The 25,647-nt window shown below is 43.1% G+C and overlaps 1 long non-coding RNA gene across 1 annotated transcript in view; it reads left to right on the top strand.

Annotated features, from left to right (window-relative positions):
- Positions 1-21,067, top strand: part of LOC129203181 (uncharacterized) — a 58,938-nt gene extending 37,871 nt beyond the window's left edge. Inside the window, exon 2 of the long non-coding RNA XR_008575940.1 lies at positions 17,809-21,067. This is a non-coding gene — a long non-coding RNA (uncharacterized LOC129203181). The remainder of the gene's footprint in view (positions 1-17,808) is intronic.
- The last annotated feature ends 4,580 nt before the right edge of the window (positions 21,068-25,647 follow it).

The raw sequence follows: 25,647 nt of genomic DNA, 5'->3' as shown, positions 1-25,647 counted from the left end.
ACTTTCTTCTCTGAGCAAGTCATGGCTGGTACAACTTCATATATACTGTTGATACTATATGTATTTTCACCAACTGCTGATCAGATGTCCCTGATCATATATTGTGTATATGTGAAGTCACAGCTCAATGGTTTAGTGGAATTATTATTAATAATCCAGTGTAAAGCTTTCCAGCAATGAAGTTACCTTGTCTGATCTCTCTTTTACAGTATAAGTGGGGTCTTTTGTCTACTTATACTCCAGGAAGAGAACTATATCATTCCCTGATAAAATGACTCTTATAATTTTATCCCCAATAAATTGACTGTGTGACATCATTAACTTCCCGCACATTCTGTGTGGCCATAAATAACCATCACTTCCACATGGAAAATGGAGAAAGCACCATCTTTCTGGGTGGCTATGCATTGCTATGAATTAAAAAACCCCAAACTTATTAATTTTATATTAATTAAACTAGTATTTTAATAACATCATTGTCCTTATGTTTTCCTCAGCAGTAATCAGATTCCTTCATTGTGATAAACTGCCCGGCCTTCGGCCTCGTAGCTTACCCACTTGGGAATTGAATTATTGCTTCATAAAACAGAGGGTTGATTATATAATCACTTAATTAAATGTTGTACTCAGTCATTGCCAAGCTATTCCTGAAACGCATTTGGCATCTGTACTTACTAGGCAAATTTAAACATTGGAAGAGTTATTTTGTTCAGATGTGCTTCTTTAAAGGTTATTATTTCCAGTGTCCCTTTGTCTGTGTGGTCTGGTTGTTTTCCACGTGTCAAGCTCACTCTTAATCACAAAGGAGATGAAATGCTCTTTGTGTTCCTGTCTGACTTGCAGATTGCAGTCAGATTCTTGCTGCTATCATTTTGGAAGCATTTTTCTTGCTTCTGTTTGCAAAAGCACTCAGAGGTAAAGAGCCTGCAGTCACCTATTTGGCAACTCGGTTCTGAGCAGATATTCAGGACCTCACCAGCAACCACTGAAATTACTGTAATGAGCTGTGCATCAGACTTTGGAAAGGAAAAATCCAGCATTAGCCACAGCCCCAGGGGAACTCCCCCTGCAGACAAGCACCAGAGAGATGCCAAGGGGTTGCGCATAAGACAAACCCTTCAGTTCTGCTGCGCCCAGCCAGCACCCAGACCTGGCTCTGTATGTGACTCTCCAGTTCCTAAGGGAGAAATAGCAACGCTAGCATGCTTTCGCAGGGTACCGTCCAGCTGTAGGTCCCAAGACCACAGGGGACATCACATATCCCCTCGTGAGCTCCTGCAGCCGTGCCCAGAACTTCACGCTGACAGGCTATGTGGTTTCACCCTTCAGGGACTCAGTGACAGGGAAGGTAGGTAGAACACTGGCCGTGAAAGTACACTTCTAAATTACATGAACACACACTAAGAAGTGAAAGGCAGATTTGTGAGGACAAAAAACTGAACATACTTGCATATGAAACTTCTCAGTTTCCTTGCTTTACCTGTCTCTGCTTCAATATTTCCATTTTCCTGTCCCTGCCTTCACCAGACTCAAGAGTTGCTCGTTACATTTAAACATGGTTCCATCACAGGTTAGCATGACCGTATGCCCTGGCCATATGGTACGGACACATAACTCTACCAGAGCAGGACAGTGGGCAAGGAGAGCCATCAGCAATCAATACTTCTTGCAGGGAAGCCCCATAGTCTTACCAGGATCAGTTCAGTTGTTCATTTTCCCTAAGGCCTATCCCTAAACACAGCTGTCACTCCTTTCTCTCCCACCAGGAGAGAGATGCTCAACTTGTCGAAGTTCATAAGACTTTCTGCTCTGTCCTTTTCCAGCTTGGATTTTGCTCTATGTTGCCTGTGGGTTGAGTGGCACAAACCAGGGAATCTTACCTCTTTTCTTCATCACTGTCCCACTTTTTTGTATATAACTCCAGGGTCTGACTCAGTCTCCTGCTAGCTTTAATAGGAATCTTTCCATTAGCATCCAGGGGAGCAAGATCCAATCAGTGCAAGAAAATAGGGCAGAAAGCACAGGCTGACTTCATTTGTTTTGCTGGTATAAAAAAGTGAATGCAAGACCCTTTGCTCTCTGTTCCCATCCGTCTCAGAAACAGGGATATCTAGGACAGGAAAACGGTAATATAATTTATTCAGAAACAAAATGAGTATTTCTTTGCACGTGTTAATTTTACTCAACAATAGGCAGGTACAGTCACTGAAATAGCATGATCGCATTGCTGAATTAGACTCAATATTCCTCTCTGTATTTCTTAATTTAAAGAATTTCTTTAGATTGCAAGACTCTGTGACCAAGAGAACAAACTCCCTTTTCATTCATCTGAATCAGCCATGTTTTGGCTAAGCATTGTGTATTTTCAAATATATTTTCCCCTTGATCTTGTTTAATTATTTCCACAGGATTAACTACTGTCACTTTCCTCTGCAGGAAGCTCTACGCTGGGTAGTATGTCTTCTCTTATTATGCATTTGCTTGGAATATAAATTGCTTTTCAATCAGATCTTTGCATTTCTAACAACATCTTCTGTATTGCAGCAGGTGCTTTCCCTAGCGGTTACTTATATGGACTCTAATGGCATGTCATCTGTCTATGCAGCCACTTCACTGCCAAATATGTAATAGAGGAATTTTCTACTAGCAGAAGCTTCTGGTAATTTTGGTTCTTTAAAGGCTGAGACTTTTTATGTATTTTTACATAGCTCATTTCACTTGGCTTAAATAAACTAAATTAGGAAGGTTTAAAAAGTCCTTCTGGAAGCCTGATCTCATCTCAACTCAAACCCCCTCCTTTGCTTCAGTTTGGCTTCATGAGAGGGTTAAGAACTGGGGGCGTTTTTCTGTCCTATTTTTTAAACCGATAGATTGAGAGGCAGGAGATTAAAACCAAATAAAATAACTACTTTTTCACACAACAAATAGTTAAACCATGAAACCCTTAACTATGGGCTGTTGTGGAGGCCAGGAATATAGAAAGGTTCAAAACAGAACTAAACAGATGTCTGAAGAATAGACCTGGTGGTGGCTTTTAAATACAGGTGATGTAGGTGCAGCCTCAATATAACCCAGGATCCTTGAGGATGCTGACTCAATATAACCAAGGGATAGGGACCAGTCTGAGAAAACCAACGACTAGATAAAATGCTTAGGGAAGTATACAGCGGCACATATGATGGGTACTTCCTCGACTCTGGGTTTCTGTTCTGCCAAAAAAAAGCTTCTACCTTGGTGGAGCAAGTGTGGCTGTTGAATGAAGGCAAGGGTCTGCTCTCCTCCAACCAAAACCAGGTGCAGTACTGCGGGCATTGCTACCCAAGAGGAATGAATGGTGCGTCTGTTGTTGGAACGCTTCTTTCTCTCATTGACTTGAGTTTCATTGATTTTAGGACATAAACTTATTGGTCCTTCAGTTAATCAAAGCAGTGAGATGATCACTGCAGCAATGCTGAGGTCATGGACTCTGCAACAGTTTATTTGTTGGCAATGGGACAGCTCCTCACAGTCTGCAGTGTAAAATCCATTTCCTCACCAGCAAACAAAGGTCCACAATTCCTTGAAACTCCAAAGTGATCTTGTTAAGAAAATTGCTGCTTTTTGTTACAGTTTCTGTAAATGAGGAGATTACTTTTCTTTCTGTTGGGATTGCTTGCTTCTCATCCTGAAGAGTGCCAACAAAAAAAGAAAGCAGAGGTTTCTAGGGAGGATGGGAGTAAGGCTGGAGGAGGAACAGAAAAAACAAAATAACAGAACTTTGAGTGCCTATATGCTTCTATAACATCTCCTATATAAGAAAGGGAGCGAAAGAGTCCCTTTTGTTTGTGGCATAATGTCAGCAATGACTATTGCCCTCTCTCTCTCTTTGGCTCTGATGCCAAATCTCCTGCTATGCCCAGTAAAACACTTGTAAAATAAATTTGGTGCTACATGGGATTTTAGCTGCTGCAGGTAAGATCATAAACAGGAAGAACAAATGCTAGTTCTCTGTAGCACTAAGTATGTTATTTTTAAGCCACATGTGATAGAGGAATAAACATTTTCTATGTACAGTGGGACTTAAAACTACAACTGCTGGGAAAAAAAATACCCTCAGTCCATCCAGGGCACCACCATCTCTTTCCATCTCTCCCTGTATAGCCCCCAGAGGTCTGAGGCTGCTTATACACATTTTATCCTTCCGAGGCCAGTGGCTGCTTGTGACCTGTTGTACGTCAGTCCCCTGTGAAGCAGTGCCCATGCTGATCGAAGGGCAGGCAGGACTGAGATAAGCCACTTAGCCCTAAACTGTGCAGGGGCTGATAGCAGGACTGCAGGGAAGTGGCAGAGGGGATGCCATTGCCACTTGGACTTGCCTTGTTTGCCCGCAGGGAGTCCTGGGGAAAGCAGTGATGGCAGGAGCCGTTGGAGCTCCCAAAACACCTCTGAAAAGTTCATGTCTTCACTCAGTTTGCCCACCTGCATTAAATCATGTGTGTGTGTGGATTCACAGTTCATATCAACTAATTCATAGCTAATGGATTCAGGGAAATAGGGAAGAATGTGAAAAAATAAAGACTTTGAGGGCATAATATGAACACCAACTACACTAACATGGGAGCAACTGGGAAAAGCCACGCCATGGGCAAGGTTTGGGTTTGGTTATACTCTGCTGCTGCCAGGCTGATTTCAGCTGGGTTGAATTTCCTACCACTTGAAATTTATGCTCACATACTGGATTTTTACTTGAACCCGGGGTGTAAGGAGCTAGAGCTGAGCCTCTTAGCAATAAAACAAGACACAGATATGAGGCACTGACTTTATTAGACTTTTGTGCTCTGGATCTGCCTTTTTTCATACCCGTATATTTCAGGAATAACTCCACTTGATCTTAACAGAATTAGATAAATACAATATGTCTCAGAAAAATATTTTAGAATAACTCCTTTCTTCTGCTGTTATCTCTTGGGATAGTGACTTCTAAAGATTTTAATGAGCTGTTACACAACAGAGCACAATGGGACACTTGTAAAACAAAGATTCCTCTTAGTTCAGAGATAGAAGTTCTTGCTGGCTGGCCCACAAGGACAAGCTGAATGTTACCGCTTACCTGCATTTACAGCTTTACCTTATAATGACTGTTATTTCAAATATGTGGTCTTATCTATTAAAAAAAAATCAGCGCCAAACAAAAAACATGTATATAATCCAGTGTAATAGAGGAAGAAAGGCAATTCTAAAAAAACCCAGGTGGTGGAGCTACTTCATTGCTGGTGACAGTGCAGTGCTGGGCAAGTTTTCCTTCACAAGCTCTGCAGAAAAGAATCAGCAGCAGCATAGAAAACAGTCCCCAAATGCCTCTGCCATCACATCCCAGATCTCGTCGTTCCTGACTGAAGAGTATAAATCAGTGTGCCTAACTTTCTGCAAGTCTTTCCCAGGCAAAAGTTTTGACTCTTCAGTGTATGTTCTCTCTCCCTTCCAGAAAAAATACTATTTGCCTCTTCTTTTAGTAGCTGCTCTTTAATGAACTATATGCAGTACACAGTGGTAAGCAATTTATTATATATTCTGTAATGACGACATAGACACTGCATCAGAACTTTCCCCAGTAGCAGTTTTTCATTTTTTTTGATGCAAAGAGGATGCTATACTTTGGCTCTTTTTTTTTTTTTATACAGAAGTGCTAAGATCCATGAAAGTATATATTGAATTATGCTTTTAAATGAACCATATCAGGATGGTTTTGAAGGGAAATCTTTCCTCAAGATAATTTTATTTCTTACTGTAATTCTAGAAAACAAAGATAAGAAAATGGCAAGTTGTCTACTGTCACTGTGAATTCCCTCGGTTTTAGTCTTAAAAAGCCCAGCTACCAGTGTCTGCTTGTAAATGTGCAGCACACACACCACCGTGAGCTACAGGCTCTGCTCCCAATGTGGCGAGTTAACTGCAGACGTTCCTGGTGAACCAAAAAGAGATTAAATTCTTAAGACAACACGGGTTGAGGCAGGCTCTCCACATGGTCCAAAGGTCCTGCTTAGCTGGGCATAGGCTTTTTAGTAGGTGCTGTGCTTTAAACACTTGCAAAGCAAACAGAGGAGCAAAACCAACCTTTATTAGGGCTGAGTGGTGAGCAAGAACCTGAGAGCACACAGGTCTCCTGCTGCTGGTGAACCAGCACCCCCAAAAGCCCGCTGTCCTGCCAGCAAGAGTCATACGAGCTGCCCACTGAGGCTGGTAGAAACTTTCCTGGGGTGACTGGGAAAGTTGGGCCATTTTCCCTTCCTCAGTGACCTGTCGGGAAGGTCCTCTCCTGCTCATTGGGAGCAGAGGATGGGGACCCATCTGTCCAGCTGCTGTCCATCCACCCCTGTCTCAGGAGGCATGTCCTCTGAGGTCAGATGGGGTGGGGACAAACACCATGTCATGGGGTTTTCCAGAGGACCAGCTGAGATATCGTATCACTGTGGCAGCTCCCTGGGGTCAGCAGGAAAGCCCGGGGTACCTGCTGACTTCGTCTTTAGCTGTTATTAGAATTTATATAGTCATTTAGGGGACGGGCCCAGCTGGTTCTGGGGATTGGATATGGGATGTGAGCTTTTCATCTCCAGGTCACCTCACAGCTGTTGGATGGGCCTATGGCGTGTGTGACATGAGTGATGGACTGAGGAGGAGACACGGGTCTACATTACACGCATGCGTACATACCCATAAACGCCCGTGCAATTAGCACTAATTGGCACTCCCATCGGAAACCACTGCCGAGCAGCCGGGACTGAGCGGCTGTATAGTCAAGCCCAAACTGCTGTACATCTCTCTTAATAAAACTTGTGTATTTGGCTTGAAAAATCCATTTTGGAGTTCTTGTACTGAAAAGGTTAAGCCTGCCCTGGAGCCAATTTCATGTCTTCCTTTAGTATCAACATTTGGAGAATCAAATAATTGGGCAAAGGAGGACCGGGTAATTTCCAGTGAGTTTATAGGACAGATGATCTGAAAGCCATCTATGTGCCCCTCAGGCTCCCTGTCATGTGTATAAAAATGAACAGATATTAGTGCCAATTAAAAAAACCCACAAAGAAATAAGCAAAAAACCCCAAGCAAGCTACCATCATCTTGTGGTAGATATCTGGGGACACAGAGGATAAACTTTAAAAATGCCATCCCTTAAAGTGGCTTCTCTATACTTATTTCTAGACTATATTTTTCCACAGCCTGATGAAGCAGCCAAAGCCATCAGGCTGTTTGCTTTCTGCCTAAAATTTCATGAGCCCACCAGCTGGTCAAATAGAAACATCTCCTGCCCAGCCCTGGCCTCAGCTGGGTTCCACGATTCCTCTCTGCTCAGGTTCCCGGGATTACCCTGGTCCATTCAGCCCAGAAAAGCACCTTTCATTTCAAAGGCACCATGGCCAATTTGTAAATATTTTGCTGGTGCTGAGGGTCAGGAGAAATCAGGTCTTGCAATCTTCTGCTCAGCATAACAGGCACTCTGCCCTGCTCTCGCGACATTGCGATGGGTGCATTTTCTTGGGTGTTGCTTTGTTGACCAAACATACCTGGTGCTCACCTGGAGCTGGAGCAAACACCCACCACTGTCCCTGTGACTCCCCGCCGGCTCTGGAGAGGCTTGGCCCCAACTCCCCTTGGAGAGAGGCAAAATGGGTCTGATGCATGGAACTGCACCAGACGGACTTCGGTGGTGCCTGGGTTCAAACCCTCCCACCTCTTGTTGGGTTTATTGTGTCCTATACAGGAAGGACTGCATGAAATATAGACAGAGACAGCGTCATTTGTGGATAGGTTACCTGTTGGGGATTTCTGAGTCCTGTGTTTTATCTGCTGCCCCTCTGGCACCTGACAGCACGCCTTGGTCAGGTCACTTCATTTTGTGGCGCCTTTAGTCCCCCTCCTATTTCATACCAATGTCAGGTCTAGCAGCGCGTAGCCTTTTGCTGCTAAAGCGCCTGACACAACTGCACGCCAGTATCAGGGGAGCTTCTGGCTACTACTTTTACGTATACATATTTTTTTATATTTATTATTATTGCATTTGATATCATTTCAGTTTCCATTATGTTACTTTACAAAGAAAATTGAAATATATTTGAAATTAATACCATTAGTACCAGCAGCTAACAATCCTATGCAATGTTGCATACGGATGTAGTTATGAAATTTCCTTAGTTCATGTAAGGTGAAGGTTAATTTTAGAATGCAGTCAGAGTACAAGATCCATTAAAATAGTATGGAAAAATGTTACCAGATGAGAAATTGTTCAAAATAAATTAAAACCATGATTTCAGTCATGTCTTTCCGGACCACTTTGATGCTAGGCTATATTTTTTTGCCTGTATTCCTGCCAGAGATTTTCATAGCAATCATGCTAATTTCTAAGGAAATCATTCTTTCTTAGATTAGCAATAAGGATTCTTTCTCAAGGTATGTGAAGGTACTTTGCAAAAGCAAAATATATCTGATCCTCTGAAAAAAAACCCCAAACCAATCTTCAGTTTTACTTTTCTTTTGTGTTGGTGTAACTACTGATAATCCACTATATTATAACTTTATTACAAACACAGTATGCTACATTATTTTGACATTTCTGGATGTGTTTCTTCATTCCCTTCTGAGCTTTATTATGCCACTGTCAAAATAACTACTGGTAGGAAATTTTATGACTTGTGTGGCAAAGGATGTGGTGCCACAAAGATGAACAAAGAGTGGGTCAGCTACAATACAATCCATCTTCCCCCCTCTGGACCGCACTCCCCCTTCCTCCTCTCTTTGGCGAACTTCAAGGCTCTGCCACAGAGCAAAACACTACTGCAAGACTCGGGGTCGCATTAATACTGTGCTGGAAACCTTCCCACACCGTTCATCCTTGTGAGGATACTCCTGGTGCGACTGTCATTCGCTGGCTCTGATTTAGCACGGTCAGTGTATAGGAAATTGTGAAAAATAAAGCTGGCTTTATGTGAAAAATAAAGCTAGCTTTTTGTTCTACCTTTGTTTTTCAAGAGTGTTCCCACTGATTTAAAAAGGATGGGTAAAAGCTTTTTGAAACCAGGCTCATCTGCCTGCATGTCCTTGTTACTGAGAGACAAAGAAAAGGTTATTTTTTATCACCTCTATAGAAATTATCATCATCCCATATTTTTCTGCAATATTAAGCATGTTTGTTAAACAGTACCCACTGCAAAACCTCATCTCAGGACACAGTTTTTATTCTAGCACAGAGCCCAGGCACTTTGCCCAAGCACAAGGCAGATTTTCGTCTCCCGAAGCCTCCCCTGAGCAGCTGCAGCATCGACAACCTCTTAAAAGAGACTGTGCCTTTCCTTAAATCCCCTCCTGGAGCACAGTTTAGAGGAGCAGCCACCTTTCCCAGCTGCTTTAGCCTCTCACAGAGGGTAGGGAATGTTTTATGAGGTAAGACATAAAGAAAAGCAAAAGCTGATGGTGTAATTGAGAGGTAAGACATGCAAACACAATCTCGTGTCATGAGATGTAAGGTGGGATACTCTGCATGACAATTTTTAATGCATTTGTCATCTTGAGTTCAAAGTACTTTAAATACAGAGGTATAGAAAAGCCTTGTCAAGCATTGGCCAAGGACATTCATACAAAGCTTCAGCTGGTAAGAAATACTTTTAAGTAGTCAGCAAAAAGTATCTGTGTCCCGTAATACTTTCCTGCCTCTCCCCAATTTATATACATATATCAACAAATAGCCTGTGTGGGAAAGCCAACCAAGTATATCCATGGAATAATTATAGTCACATTAACCATCATCAGTGAACGTGCACGAATGCGAGCAGCTAACTGAAACCTGCCCCTTAATGCTCGCTTAGAGTCACCAGGACAACAGCGTTTCACATCCTACAGAGGACAGTTCAGCAAAGCAGGAAGGACTTGACTCTCCTCCGCTTTCCAGCCATAGACAGGTTTTGACCATGGAATTAACTAGTTCATTTTCTCTGTTTTCTCCTCACTGTGCTCTGCCAAAATGCAATTAGACAAAGACACTGCAAACAGAGCCTGTTCCCTGCCAGAGGGCACTTCTGAGGAGACACACAGCATATATTGAGGTTGCTTCAGGAGTTAAGACTCAAGCAATGATTTAAAGGTAAACATCTTGCATTAAGAAATGTTACGTACTGCTTTGAATCCATCATTTTGCATGGGCTCACTTATTCCCCATGTGTCTTGAGCTTTGGCAGTTATTGCCTGAATTATTTTATCAAATTAAATTTGATTGGGGGAGGAAAGTGAGGATGGGGATGTAATGAGATTACAAGTCCTTGTTCTCCCCTTTTACTGTCCCATAGCTTTTTGGCTGCAATGCCATCATTCCTGACTCAGGCAAAACCCATCCCGCTGTCTTTTGCCCAGGGCCCTGATTTTCGCAGCGGCTCAAGGGCTGGTGTTCCCGGGAAGGTGGGTGGGAGCAGTGCAGGCAGCGGCTGCTCCAGAGCAGGCGGTGGGGATCTGGTCGCTCCTGTCCTCAGGTGCCGGGGTAGCCTTCCCAGTGACAGATGATGGAAAACAAAGAGCTGTCACTGGGTGAATGGGATGTGGCTAACTCTAAACGGTGTTACAGAGTTTCTGTGGTTTTCAGTAACAGCCACTTCAATAGGCTACTGAGACTGAGTCCTGAATAAAGCGTCAGGAAGATTGAAAATCAGGTTTTGTCTCAAAAGATGCAGAGAATTTGCTGAGCACATGAAACTCTTATTTTATTTCTGCAGAGTGCCAAAGAAATCCTCGCAGGCTCAAGTTTCAAATTAAACGAGGTAACAATATTTGGTAAGTCAAAAATCCAGGTAGACAAATGGGAAACATAAAAAAAAATCACACATCGGAACTAACCGTTCGATTCCTCACATCTATTATTGATTCTGTATACAAAAAGGATGGAAAATCCAATGTACAGCCAGGTCTCAAGGACATCAGACACTGGACCAGCAGTGGCAGTAAAGACCAGCTCCCATACAAATCAGATCTTGCACTGAGCTGGGAGAGATGTTGGAGAATGGTATTCACTACGTTGTAATACCATTGGATTTTTTTACAAATCATATTCACTTTGGCTTGCACTTTTGTGAAAAAGTATGTTAGCAGAAATACAAAACTCAGTAAAACAAATACAAAGTGGGAGTTTAAGGATTAACAAGACAATTATTTTGTTTGGAGACAGCTGAGAAAGAACAAGGAAGACAGAGAAGACTGGGTCAAGGACCACCGAGTTTTCCTCTTTTTACTGAGGGTTTCTAGTTTAGCATTCATATGCCTTATTGTAAACACAAATATTTTACATGTCCTAATAGCGCAAAATCAAGCACATATTCAATTACATTACATCATTAATATTTAAAAGTGCCAATCCAATTTGCACTTATACCAAAGAAAATCTGAACTAATACTTCAGAAGTGTGAAAGGAAATCCAAACTTGATATATTTAACTTATGAGGCTTTCTAATAGATGACCTGATGCAAAGAGCTTAAGAAATTTTATTATTAAATATTTATACAAAAATTTAAAAAGTATATGCAGTTACTCTATCCAGGCTATAAGTTCATGATGAAGAGAAAATCTTTATTTTCAGTGTACAGATCAATTGCTAGCTGCCCGCATTCAGGTAGAAATATATTATTGCCAATTGCTCAGTGAAAAACTTACAGGAATTGTGAAGAATTTAAAAAGAATGAAACTCAATGCTAATAAAGTCTGTCTTAAGTCATCTGCTTATAAAAGCTACAGAACGTAATAGGGAATATTCTCTCTATGACTTTTGTGGATCTAGAACTGCATGGTCAGATTGTAATTCACAATTAAATTTCATCCAGTTGCTCAAAGGCCTTTAGAAGAGGTTGAAGATTTTATTAAATTCCAGACAATTTAGCTGTAAGAGAAAATGGAATTCCATAGTATACAGTCTAGCACTCCTATATATATTGTAATCACCTTTCCACTGCTGATGGCATCTTCAGTCTCCTGACCCTTGGACATATTTAGTGCTTCATTTTCAGCCATCCCAAGCTCTGTTCCTAATAAGCAAGTTCAACAGTATCTGTGCACGTGGATTAGAAAGACTGAATTTCTCTTCTTTAACACCCAGCCCAATGCCCATTAAAGAAAGCAGAGGGATGCCCTCTGATTTTATGGGGAACTGAATCAGTTGCAAATCAGGATAAAACCAGTGCAAGTGAGAGAGTTTTGCAGCCTCAGAGGTATCGAAGCCTTGGAGCTGCAGGAACTATATGAGTACCTGACTCCTTTTCTGAATAGGCATTTCAGACCCAGGTCCTCAGTAGTATTTAAGCCCCCAAAGCATTTTGAGTATCTGGAACCTTTCTGGAGGTGGAGGAGTTGCCCACAGGGTAAAATGGTACTCACTATCACAGATGCAATTCTATCCCTGCTTATGGGTTATGCTTTAGCATTCAGGAAGGTGCAAGGTCCTTCCCAAATGAAGGTGATTTAACATATATCTAGAAAACATAAATCCTGGCTATTCTTTCCTCTCTTCAGCATGGCCCTGCCCAAGCTTACTTCTCAAAGAAAGTGTAAGTACACCATGGCACATCTTATTCATACAATGTCTTAGCTCATTTGCACAATAACTTGATATTAATACTTTCACACTTTTCTATAATTAACTGGAGGCCAGTTCTCTGTATTTTAATATTCCTTGAAAATATACATAGCTGGAGCTGTGTGGGATACAGTTTTGCTTCTGTCCTAACACTGGGACAGTCTAATGGTTACACAAATAATTACATTGGACCTGCTGCGTGGCTTTAATCAGAATGAGAATTGTATAAATCAGAAATGAAAGCAGATGGAAAGTATGACTCAGCTCCTCTCCACTCCACTCCACTCCCACCACATCTCTGAATTACTGTTTTCCCCTAGAAGTGCTTTTGATCTGAAGTGCATCTGCAAAGACAGGACAAAAGTTTTGATTAATATTCCTTCCCCTGTGAGCAGAGGTCTCTAAGCAGAGACTTTCCATCAGGGATGACATGGGCAGAGTCAATAGCAGATCAGAGCATGGGAGATTTTTTCACAGATGTGGTTGCACGTGGGTTCCTCCCATGGCCATATTCTGCTCTCAGTCCCTTCAGGAAAGATCTACAGAACTTATTTGTGAACCACAGCAATTTGCATCTTTAAATAACAACAGGTTAAGGTCCATGTACACTCAATCAGCAATATTTTTCTTTGCATTGCACAAAGAGATGGACCCCGTTCCGACCCCAATGCTAGTCCTTCACCAGTTTGTGTCTCCAAAGACCGTGGTATCAGTGATGGAAAAAGCAGGCTTTAGAGTTGGTCACAAGCTTTAGATTTGGCCACAGCTTTGGCATTGCTTCAGAGCTGCACAAGAACTGGACCCATTCTCTACAACTGGCAGCAGAGCGTTACTGCCCAGCTAGCAAGAGGAGCCCCTTACTGTCCTGAAACTGGAAAGGGGCTCCTGTTATTAGTATTAGTACAGAAGACTGGCTTCTGCTTTGGCAATGAGTCATTCAGCCTGGCACCCCAAATCCTAATCTGCTCCACGCAAGCCGAGGCCTATACAGTGGAGAATCAGGGGACCAGATCTAACACCCCGTCCTTCAGTTCAAAGCAAAATGCACATTCCCATGAAAATTGAGTGCTAAATTTGTATTCTCCCAGACCGTTTGCCTAAAGCCAGTGATATTTCCTTGGTCTCAGCCCAGGACAGAAGGGCTGTTTCCATCATGCAACAGATCCATACCTTCTTTTTCACTCTGCACTGTGCCCATCCTGTTTATCTCTTCTGAACTGCATATTGTTTCCACTTAACAGCTCTTGCCAGCTGTTTTCTTTTGGTACCTTTTATTGCAGATAGAATTTCAAGGGCTTCCAGGGGGAAGCTGCTGAAAGCACTGCAGCTCTCGGACTCACTTCAAAGCAACTTTCATCATTTTTCACGCGCTCTTTTTAGGACTCTTCTTCTGTTCTTTCCCCAAAACAGATTCTCTCAAAGATCACACTGGGAGATAGCACTATTTATGGCACTTCAGCGGGAGACTTCATGTTTTTTGTCTGATTTGGACACATCCACTGTCCTGTAAAGGTTAACAACAGAGAGGTTTCCTCCCCCTCTCACTTGTAGTTTGTTGTTGGTAAGATTTTTTTTCAGAGGAATGGGTGGGAGGGAAGGTTACTGCTGGAATTTAGCTGCCAGAAGCCTGAGGGTCAACTTTAATTTAGTCGAATCTCCCATCATTAAAGAGATTGTAGCTTCTGCACTGGACCAGGCAGACTCATCTGTGGGAGGCCCTGGCTTCACATCAGCGCTAATTGTGGCTGAATTATTCTTACAAGCTGCAAGGCTTTGTTGCTGAACTTAGAGGAGAGATAGCCCATCAGTTTCACAATTATCTCAGGCTGGAGAGCAAGAGGGAAAACAAAATTCCTGCCTAACCCATGCCCTGGACGAGCAGCCTGCTGTCCTCTCCAGGCCAATGGGCGCAGGGCAGGGCTGCTACCCTGAAGAATTGGAGGCTGTGTCCTGAAACGCGGTGGGGGAAAAAAGGACAGTAAGTCTTGAAAATAAAGGGTTGAATGACTATGTTGAGTGGGAAAGGTCAGATCCAGCCATGACTTAAAGGGCTGTGACCTTGCAAATTCAGTGCAGATACTCTCCTCCAACAGGGATGCTTTCAGGAAAACCAAATACAAATGAGGAAGTAGCTGGAAGATCAGCTTGTGGCACCACATACTCTTGTATGAATCTTCTTGAGTGGTATATCACAGTTTGAGCCACTCAAGTTTAAAAAAAAAATAACAAAGAGGTTTGTCTATCTAAATCCTGGCTCTTATGCTTAACAAGTTTCCAAAACCCACTTGGATATAGCCCTGACCAATCTGATGCTTGCCCTGCTTTGAACAGGAGGTTGGACTAGACGATCTTCAGCAGTCCCTTTCAATCCAAGGTAATCTGTCATCCTGTGAGGACATCCATTTCCTAGAAACCCCATTTAAACCAATACAATTCTTCTAGAAGAATAAATATGTTAAAAAGGATGAAGACTCATTTCTCCTGTTTTCTTTGTGGAAGGGGATCTATTGCAAATCTGCCTTCCCTCTCCTCTCTAAACTACCTATAACAGCACTGAAACTCCAGTAGTACAAAAAAGAGTGAGACTAAGGCTGGCCTGGTGTGCTTGTCAGGGCTAGCACACCATAACCATGAGCACAGTACAGAAGGTGGCAACAGCAATGAACAGTCAAAATGCTTAGCCCTCCTCTCCCATTGCGCATCCAGAATTTTTCAAGAAGTCATTAGCTGAGAGCACAATCCCACATCTCTCTTTTCAACAAGCACGGCTCAAAGCATCACAGGCAATATGCCCCTCTGTTGCCTGCAAACCCAAGGATAGATTTCTGTATTTTGTGATGCAAAACTCTGCAAAGGACACAGCATCCAGTCAGGACCTGGGGCCAGGACTGAGGCAGAACTTCCTGGGTGCTGTTATTGCTCAGTGGTGGGCAGGAGGAGCCATTCATGGCTGCTACTTCTCTGCTCTGAATTAATAGTTGCAGAACTGCATAGCTGCCTCCACCAGTGGCATGGATGGTGGCATCTGGAGGTGCAAAGAGGTCCTGGATAAGCTTTGCCCCATAGCTCTGCACTTGAAGCCATGATTGCCCGATTGCCCATCTTTCAGTCCTTGTATCTTATTTCTTAAATAAATAAATAAGTGAAAAGCAACCTCTATTTGTCCCTCCTTGTCCACTATTCAAACAAATGAGCTTAACAATTACAGAACATCTTGTTGTTATAGTTACCAAATGTTCCTGAATATTGCCCACACACCCAAGTGGAAGACTGCCAAACATATCATAGATATTTTTTTTTTTAAGTATAGAAGGCTGAAGGGCATATTCAAGTTAGTTGCTGGATTTGTGCCTTTGGAGCACTTCCTTCAGGTCATTTGAAAAGCAAAGGCATATCTTTTCCTGAATTATAGCTGCAAAGAGTGAGGTAGAAACTTAAGCTGAACTTGAGACATTTGAGATGGTCTCCTGGCTGTTTGCTGGCACGGAAAGGTGATGTGATATGATAAAGGAGATGAATGTTAGAGGAAGTCCAGCTTGCTTCATGGGTATGGAGCTCCTGGGCTGTATTTGAAGCCTTCTACTGAGCTCCTTGTGACCTCAGTTAGTCTGAACCCACAATTTTCTGTCCTTTTGCCAGCCTGAAACAACCTTCTTCAGAAAATATGATGAACCTTTGGCAGAAAAATGCTTTTCTTGCTGTATAATCCCTGCATACTGTATAGGATGTAGATTACTGCAACTCTTTTCTTGCATAAACAGCTGTGGGCAAAATATTACACAAAAATTGATGAAACTCACAGAAGCTATAAGCACACATTACAACTAATGGAGGCTTTTCCAAGGAAAGGCAGCAGAAGTATCATACTGGCAAATCTATCACATCATTGGACTATGAAAGTTGTAAGAAATATTCTAGGATACACTAGTATATTAAAAGAGGAGGCCTGTGGCAATTGTAGAGACTACAAGAGCTTGTAGCCTAAGGCTTACTCTGATTGCAAGGAAAAATGATCTTGCCTTCAATTTCTCAAGATACAAACCAAATGCCTTACAAATTGGTCACATTCCATTTAACTCATATTAATCTACATGATGTTGCCTGGGGGGTCAAAACCATGTTTTTGTTGTATTTTTCTTTTTTTCCCTCTAGACTATATCTCTTTTTTTGGCTGTAAAATATGCTGAAAGCTGTACAAGAGACATTCACAAATATGCTTCTCATTACCAAAATGTTCTGTACAGTAATGCCTACACAATCATGCTAATGTGCTTTGCTTCAAGTTCATGTAAATCAAGCTTGTGGATCAGCCCATTTTAGCTGTATTAGCACCGTAAGAGACTTTGGTGAAGGAAAGAAATTATATTGGATGTACTGGCACTGCTTTTTTGACACAAAAGATACAGAGATCCCTTAAATGCAACAACAAGCTCATTAACCGCTGTGTATAGAGTCAGTTTATCAGGAATTTCCAAGACTCTTAATGCAGACCATGCATGGTCCCATAATTCAACCCCCAAGGAACAGCCTTTAGGACTGGAAGGTAAGCACTTTTCCTCTAACTAGCTTCCCTGTGAAGCATGCAAAGGATTCACTGAAAGCTGACTTAAATACTTCAGACTAATAAGAAAGGCTTTAAGTAATTTTAAGATTAAACTGGGCATATTTTGTATACTTGGGGAAAAAAACTCACTGTTGTTCTTGGCAGTGAAAATAGAGAGAACCTCCTAAACTTGTCTTTTGGCCTATAAATATTTGATATAAGGAGGCCAGCTCCTATGCCCTTACTGAGAAAAATGTTGCTTCTCGCTAATACCAGCTGGGATTTCTCTCTGGTGCGGTCAGAGCAGCATGGCCAGGACATGGCTTTACAGCGAAAACCTGAGCACAGAGTAGAAATTTATGGAGATGCCCACAGCTCACTAGCACAGGCTTTGCCCAGAAATGCACAGTTTAACCCTATGTGGAATGGCTCATCTCAGGCTTGGTGTTCTGATGTTTTCAGGTTCCCACTCTGTGATTTCCATCCCCCAGAAGACCCTGGCTCAGGCAGACATGTTTCAAACAATCCATTTTTAATCAGATGCTTAAAAGCTGCGCTAGCTTAGACCCTCCCTGTCAGAGGCCTTCCTCAAGCTGAAGATCAGTCCTGGTGTCCTCCTTCCTTAGCTACCCTTTCCAAGCCTCTGAAACCTGGAGATATTAGATCACTGTTCTCTGTTGCAGGGGAAAGGATTTCCATGGAGGTGGAATGCAGTTGGGGCTCACCTGCATAAGAACAGCTCTGCTGATTTGCCAGCATCCCCTTTGGGGGCTCCAGGGGATGAAGGGCTGGCTTCCCTGGAGGGCTGTGAAACCCATTCACCTGGATAACCCCCCTCAAGAAATGGATAGTTCACGAACAGGCTATAGCTTGGCCTTTGAGGAGCATGCTGAGATGCCTCCAAGCTCTGCACATAATCGACAAACCCATGACACAGCTCATGGTCTCACATACGGTTCTGCACAGAGATGAGTCCCCACATGAGATCAATTGGGCAAGGCGCTGTGCGCAGAGGTGAAGCAGAGTGGTCTGCAAGGATCCAGTGCTCCTGGGATGACCTGCTGGATGCAAACATACCACCGAAACTTCATATGCATTATTATGGGGTTTTTATAATACTTCCTGAGACAAGAATTGACCCAAGAACTCACAAGAGTAATCTGAAATCAGATATGGATTCAATGCACCTTCACTCTCCCTTGCAAACGCCAGCTTGACTGAGTCAGTGCCCAGCCGTCTCCCTGCACACTGGTACAGGGTGGGGGAGAACCAGGCTTGTCATCTGCATGCTCAGTCCCCTGATGTGACAAGACGTATTTGCCTTTAACCCCGGCAAAGGTTTCACCTGCTCCCACTGCTTCTTGATAAAACAGTCAGCGCATGAAACCATCGCCACGGATATGAACAGATGCAGAGAGGAGAATGGGAACAACAGCAAACATTATGTTCCTCCCAGAGCAGTGCTCCTGTCGCTGCCCGTGCCACATCTGTGTTTTTGAAGGGAAATGTCATAACATTGCTAATCAATAAGAAGAGTGACAGGACCATTTGTCAAGAGCGAGCCAGCACTGCAGCTGTTGTAGTCATCCTCTCCCTGGGCTTTGCGACGAGAAGCCAAGGGAAGGACCTGATTATTTGCCTGCGGCAGCCCCCGCGCGCTCGCGGGCAGCCAGTGTGCGAGGGCAGGTCCGGCCAGCTTGCTAAGGCGCTGCGCCAGCCTTGCAGCAGTTGGGCTGAGCGAGCGGGCAAAAAGCCTGGCAGGAAGTATAGAGTTTCGAACAATGGGATGTAAAAGACACCAGACACCCTGCAAGGGAGAGACGGTCCTGGGTGTTGGAGGAGTCTGTTGACCTTTAATCCTGAGACCGCTGTTGCATATGCATCACGTTTGAACTGCAGATGTTCCTCGCTGCTCCGCCGGTCAGGGCGACAAGTGGCTGATCTTACAGAGGAGGAGGCAGGGCTCAGAGAAAACTTAATGAAGACTTTAAGCTGTGGGTTGCAATTAAACCGGCCCAGCAGTGTAAGCATAGTGGGGGTCGCTAAGCTCCTGCAGCTGCTCCGCCTGCAGTAATGGCTTAGAGCTAATGTCCGCGCTGATAGGCACGGCTCTCCTCCACAATGAGAGCAGTCGTGCATGCTGGGGGGCTGTTGGCAGAGGTGACAAAACTGAGATGCCCTTTCCCACCCCATCAAAATAATTCTTAAATTAGGAAATTTATCTTAATCTGATGGTCTATCTGTGGGTTGCACTGTCACGGATAATGCTTCACCACTTTCCCCTAGACAGCTCTGGCCAGTAAATAGAAAACGAATAAATATCGATATAGTGAGGCACAGGGAAACAGCCTTTCTTTTTCAGACCATGACCTGCCTTTTCATAGGCAGAGTTTGGCCCTCAATGTGGTCCCCCCAAGGAAAGAAAGCTGCCTCCTCAAAAGAGAGATCTGCTTCTCTGTTCCCGAAAACAGCCAATTAAAATAAAATCCACATGTCACTTATGGTGTCTGTACCAACTGTCAGGATGCCGACAGGCTTAAAATGATACAGGCTCGAGCCTGGATTAGACTTCTGAACTATCTCCACCCAGGTACAAATATAATATTGCTCCCACGCAAGGTTCCTTAGTTCACCAGTAAATGCTGTTTCACTAACAGCAAGGACCAGGATCCTCACCCAGTGTCACCTTAGCGGCAGCTAATGGCACCTGAAGGTTGTGTCCTGACATTCAGGTTCAGACCCTGATGCTGGAGCTCAGCAAAGTATAGCCAAACTCTTTCTTTTGTAACCAAAGTTTCTTCCAAGTGAAAACTGCCATTTTTCTCTTATTCACAGTATTTTGAAAAAAAATTGTCAGTTCTGGCAGTATTCAGTTTCCAGAACTTCTTGTCCCAAAACAAAGCATTCCCATAAGGTTGAAGTGGCCCATGTGAACATTTCTGGAATGGAATCTTTTCAGTTCTCATTTGGAAATGATTTTTTCCCACATGCAATTCATTGTTATTATGTTCACACAAAAACACATCGACAAGCTTTCAAAGGGCAAACTTGGACCAAAAATGGTTTGATTTCATAACAGCGGAAAGTTTTGATTGACCCAAAGTAACATTTTATCGGACCTCCATTTCGCACAGAATTTCGCTTGCACGCAAATGTTTCCATTGTGTTCGGGAACCAGGAAAATATATTTCCACACATGGAAAGATCTGGTTTACCTTGATCTCACGAGTCCTCCCTGTAGCTGGTTCTCCCTCCCTGGTTCTCCTGCTCAGGCTAGAAGCTGGCAAGGCTTTGGCACTGCCCATCACAACAGCCATCACTGGATTTCACCCCCTTGCAAAACCACTAGCCTTGGGTTGCTGGCCATCGCAGCCTCCACCAAGGGCGAATTCATTAAAGCCGGTAGGTCTGATCAGAATGCACGAAGCGTTACAGAAATGGCCAGGCTTGAGAGATAATTCGTCAAAGTATTTGTCGTTTCTCATCTTTTTAAACATGCTGCAGATCTTCAGGCATCTGAATTCTGGCCCAGCGGTCCAAGAAGCGGTCATATAAAGAGATGAAATTTTGAAGAAAAGGGGTAGGTCAAGAAGGTTGAATTCATTTTAAGGAATTATATAGCTTTCATAACAATATATCTACTGCCTGTAATTTATAACCCAGGCTGCTGTAATGCTCCTGTATGCCTGTTTGTTTCTGCGGTTCCAGTTCAGTGGAGAATTTCAGCATACACTTTGATTGACAGGGCAGATGGTAACATTGTTTGCCTTTAATCTAAACCTATTATTTAATATATCTGTTAGTTTTATTCTTTTTTAACAGAGTACTAGTGACTATAAAGTTTAATTGACCTTTTTTGCCAAAAAATAAATCGTTGCTGGTTTCAGTGGGGATTCTACTTTTATCTGCCAATAAAAAGCTGAAGGAAACCTCTTAACTACACTCCTTCCTCTTTCCTTTCCTCTTTCATCTCCTTAAGCCTCTTCTTATGAACAGCATCCCGGAAGAATAAAATATCCAGAGGTGGAATGAGCACCTCGATATATGTGCAAGTCAGGGTTTACCTCAGTGAAAGAAATGGGGTTTAAATTGGCCACGTGGTAAATTCTGCCTCTCGAAGTCCTGGCATCAGTGGAATTGGGATTTTATCCCAGGGGAACACAGGCTTGGTTCCCATCTTACATGCACTGGGCTTTTTAACTTCAGGGCCTTGGACAGCACACTCCTGCTTCTAGCAGGTGGAAGGGACAGCGGAATCAGGCTGAATCTATTTAAAAATGGGAAACTTAAATCAAGACAAAATGATTGTGAATATGTTTGGAATAAGCTTGCCCCACTTTATTTACTGTTGAGTGGTAAAAAGAGAATATGCTTTGCAGATTTACATTTTTGACCAGGCGTACATGATTAACCCAGACACTCGAGCCCAGCAGAGGCTCAGTGCGAATTTGGAGGGCACGGCCAGCTGCGCTTTCCCAGAGCGGGCTGGTGTGGCTCCTGACTGCTTTTGAATGGCTTGCTTCCACTCGGTTTTCTCGTCTCCCTGATTTAAGGCTATGACCTGACAGATTTTTATTTTCCCTCTAAGCATTCAGGCCAAAGCCATTAGAGAGCAGAAAGAGAAAACGTTTTGGTTATCTGGACCTTTTCATTTAGCTGGTTCTGGAGGTAAGTCCATTGAAGCAGAGAGAAAGAAAAGTCTCTTTTTCAAGACTGTGAATTCATTAAGGGAACTCATATGCAAGAAAAGTGGTGAAGCTGAACAAAATGTAAATTTTGCTGGCTGAGAAAGATTTATTATGTTGTTATAAGCATCTACAGCTAAGACACTGGATTTCCATTTGAGTTGGGTTTTTTTGCATCTGACTTCTTAACTATGCACCTCAGGTTTTCTAAGGGCTGGGGTTCAGGGAAGGAAATTTGTAGCAGGGTAGGTAGGAGAAGTAATGAAAAGCCTGTGAACAGGCATACACAGCATGTGCCATGCCACCATAAAATCATGTGCTCCTCTGGGCAGAACTCCTGAGCATTTTGCTCTGCCACACATCTGGCACAGTTCTGATTGCTTGAGAAATAACAAACTAACATATATATAATACAGATACAGACCAAAGACACAAACAGCATGACAAAAGCCAAACCGGGCAGTGGGCTTTCCCTTTTTTCTTGCAATGATCACCATTCCAGACAAGCACAGAGCAGAACCGTCATTTCCCCCGTCTTGTCCTATTCAGTGGAAGCAATTAAAATTGAGAGCGACTTCACTGAAGGTGAATCTGGTGGCAGGCTAACCTCAGTGAATGGGGCCTAGTCCAGTTATTAATAAATTTCTGTGTACAGTAATCAGAACACCACATCTTTTATGTGCTGCGGGATTGCTGCATCAGGTGAGGTCAGAGGGGCTACTTCAAAAGCAGTGTTTTGGGGAGCTGGAGTAGAGAGTTCCTGCTGCACCGAACCCTGGCTGTACCAGTGACAGCTCCTTCAGAAACCCCTGGCTTTCCACCAGACAGCCAGAGGATACTCCTTGAAGTACAGTCCCAAAGAGAGCAAGGCTCTGACATATTAATATAAAAAGCCTTTTCAGAGGTGAGAACAGAATCATTACTTTTTACACTGTGGTTGCGATGGCGTTTCTGGTGAGAGCGTCAGGCAGGTGTTGTAGCTACTGGTGTTATTGTGGAAACCCAGTTTTGATGGGCAGCAGGGAGGATGGACGAGTACCCCACTCAGACCGGCAGATGGACGAGTACCCCACTCAGACCGGCATGCAGCGACTCCACTCGCGCGATAGATTTCATGCTGTTTTGCCATCCAGTTAATGGGGTAGCGGAAAGCAAACGTGGGCAGTAATGGTCTGATAGCCTCGGGATGGGTTAGAGTCTCTCTTCAGTAGTATTTCTTCAAAATTCTTTTCAGTGTTATTGGAATAATTTCTCTCCATCTCTCCCATGGGCTGGGAATAATTAATCCTAAATGTTGCTACAACCTGATTACGCAGGCTTGAGTAAGTATGGAAACCCCTTTCCTGTATGCAATATTGCAGACTAAGTCCCTCATCTTATTTGTAGAAAATCTTATTTGCCCTTTTGCCTTGTCTATAAACTTAAGTGATACCAGTCTGGTTTCTTTTCTGTAGACCTGGAAAGTCTCCTGCTCTTGCAGATAAAAAATAATAAATTTATTTCTCGGCCAGAAATGACTCATTGCCTGATGTGCCTTAACACACACACACACAATGCTCTTTTGCCACTGGAGTCTGGGTGGAGGTGTTGTGTCTCTCTTCAGATTAGGGCTGTCTCCTTTCATCATACTAGCTTTAATGGATTGAGGTATTCCTAGAACAACTCATCTCTTCTTTAACATCATGTTATCCATGAAAAGAGCCTCTGCTAAGCAGAGATGGCAGCATATGACAGCTTTTTCTCATGCCAAGGGAGCCAAATTAAAGGAGGAAACTGATCCAAGATTGTTTGGGAAGGTGTGGAGCTCACTGGCCTTGATCCACTAAGGCAGGAAAGCAGTGTTTTAACGTCAAACACACAAGTATTTGACTTCAGTGGGACTATGCAAGCCTGTAACATATATGTGTATGTGAAGACTCTCTGGTTCTCAGAAACTGCAACAACAACAACAAAATTCCTCTGTGATTTGCTTTTCTTTCAGGCTACCTACGAAAATCTCAGTTCGTTAAACAACTCCTTGCTGTTATGGCGAGTGACATGATGTACAGCTTGAGCCCCAGAATCTTGAATCTGTGTCTGACTTGAAAGTATTTCTATTTCTGTGCTCAGCTCCACCTCACCTCTGGAGAGCCATTCTTTTTGTTTGCTCTTTTCTTTTTCTCTGCTTCTCCTTTTTATGAGCAGATCTGAGACTTGCAGAAACAATGCACAAAAACAACAGAGTTCCTGTAAAATTCAGGTTTTTCCACCTTGCCAAAGTGCAGCATTTTGAAAAATAGGCTACAGACATTTATATTTAATCTTTATATTTTAGTTTCCAGTAATGGGGAGGAGGGAGGAAGGCATTAAAAGACCAAGCAGCTCTTAGGAGCAGCCTGTTTTGACATGTCAGCTGGTTTGAAAGTAATGAGACTGGTGACCTCATGCCATTTACTTCAGTGAGACTGTGCCTGAATCTACCACTACATCTCATTAATGTTGCACTAAAATGCATGAAACATTTTACCCTCCTCACACCTGCCTTTCACAGATGAGAAAAACCGCTTTACATGGCTGAGGAGCAGCTCAGTAACTTGCTGCCATGAGGTGGCAAATAGTGCTCTGGATAGATATAAATTGCAATAAATTGCAATAACTTCCTTTTGTCCCTCTGATGTGACCGGGCAGTCTTTAGGACAACACTGAATTTAGTTCTGTATTCAGAACATTATCCTGTGAAGTTTTCCTATGCCAGCCAGGATGATTTGAAAACAACACATCAGTTTTACCAGTTTGCTCTGAATAGCGATGGCAGCAACTCTCCCTAGACCAGTTACAGCTTTGGGCCTGTCTCCTGAATGTTTCTCCACCAGGCAGGCATTTAGTGAGCTACAGGTGTGCTTATGAGATGCTCGTATCAGCGCGGGCTTTCCATGGGATGATAATGTGGTGGATAAATTACTCTGAGAAGATGACTGAGAGGACTACATTTAAAATTAAACGCATATGAAAATTTGGGCCACAGTATTTTCAGTCTTGTTATAGAGAGAATAGAGCCTTATATCTGAGAACTGCAGGGAGTGCCACTGTAGGACACTTCCTGTGGATGGGACCTCTGGTTTTTAAGCTCATTGCTGCCCACTTACTGCTTAATCCGTGCCAGCTGAAACAGGGAAAGTTCTAGTGACAGAAATGGTGAACACATTAGTACCTGCTGCCTGTGGTCCTTCCTCTATTATCCTGCATGGCCTCCCACCTCGCAGTGAGCCCTGCAGTGACCTCATCTCTACCTCTTCCAGGTAGTTTTGGAAAGTTTGGAAAGATCCTAACTCTGCATCTGCAGACACACAAGAAGAAGAGTCTAGACTGAAGGACACCGTAAGTAAACATTCACAAAAAATAAAAATACTGAGGTATTTCTCTGACAATAGTAACTCTTCCCATGATCTGTATCACCTTGTTCCTTACCTCCAATGTACACCACTATCAACAGTTGAAATGATGAGATGCTTGACATTCAGGGTAGGTGAATACAAGGCTAAACCTAATGGCTATTATCCCTCTATCACAGAGGAAAAATGGACAGCAAGACTAGTCCATAATCACAGAACATGTTTCCTGGCATCTGTCTACTTTATCTTGACTCTTGGTACTTTTAACAGATGTATGTGGTTGACGCAAAGATACAAGAATAAAAGAAGCTTGCAGAAGTCTGCAAACTTTAGCCATCACTAACCTTTGCCATATCTGTATCCTGTTTTTCAGGGTGAAATGAGGCTGTGAGGACTGGAAAAGGCATCTCTAGGGTGCCAAGGGAGAGGTTGTGTCGCAGGCACACAGGGACACCCTGCAGCCATG

The sequence above is a fragment of the Grus americana genome, chromosome 2 (genome assembly GCF_028858705.1).
Source record: "Grus americana isolate bGruAme1 chromosome 2, bGruAme1.mat, whole genome shotgun sequence".
Taxonomy (NCBI): Eukaryota; Metazoa; Chordata; class Aves; order Gruiformes; family Gruidae; genus Grus; species Grus americana.
This window is presented reverse-complemented; position numbering and strand designations above follow the sequence as displayed.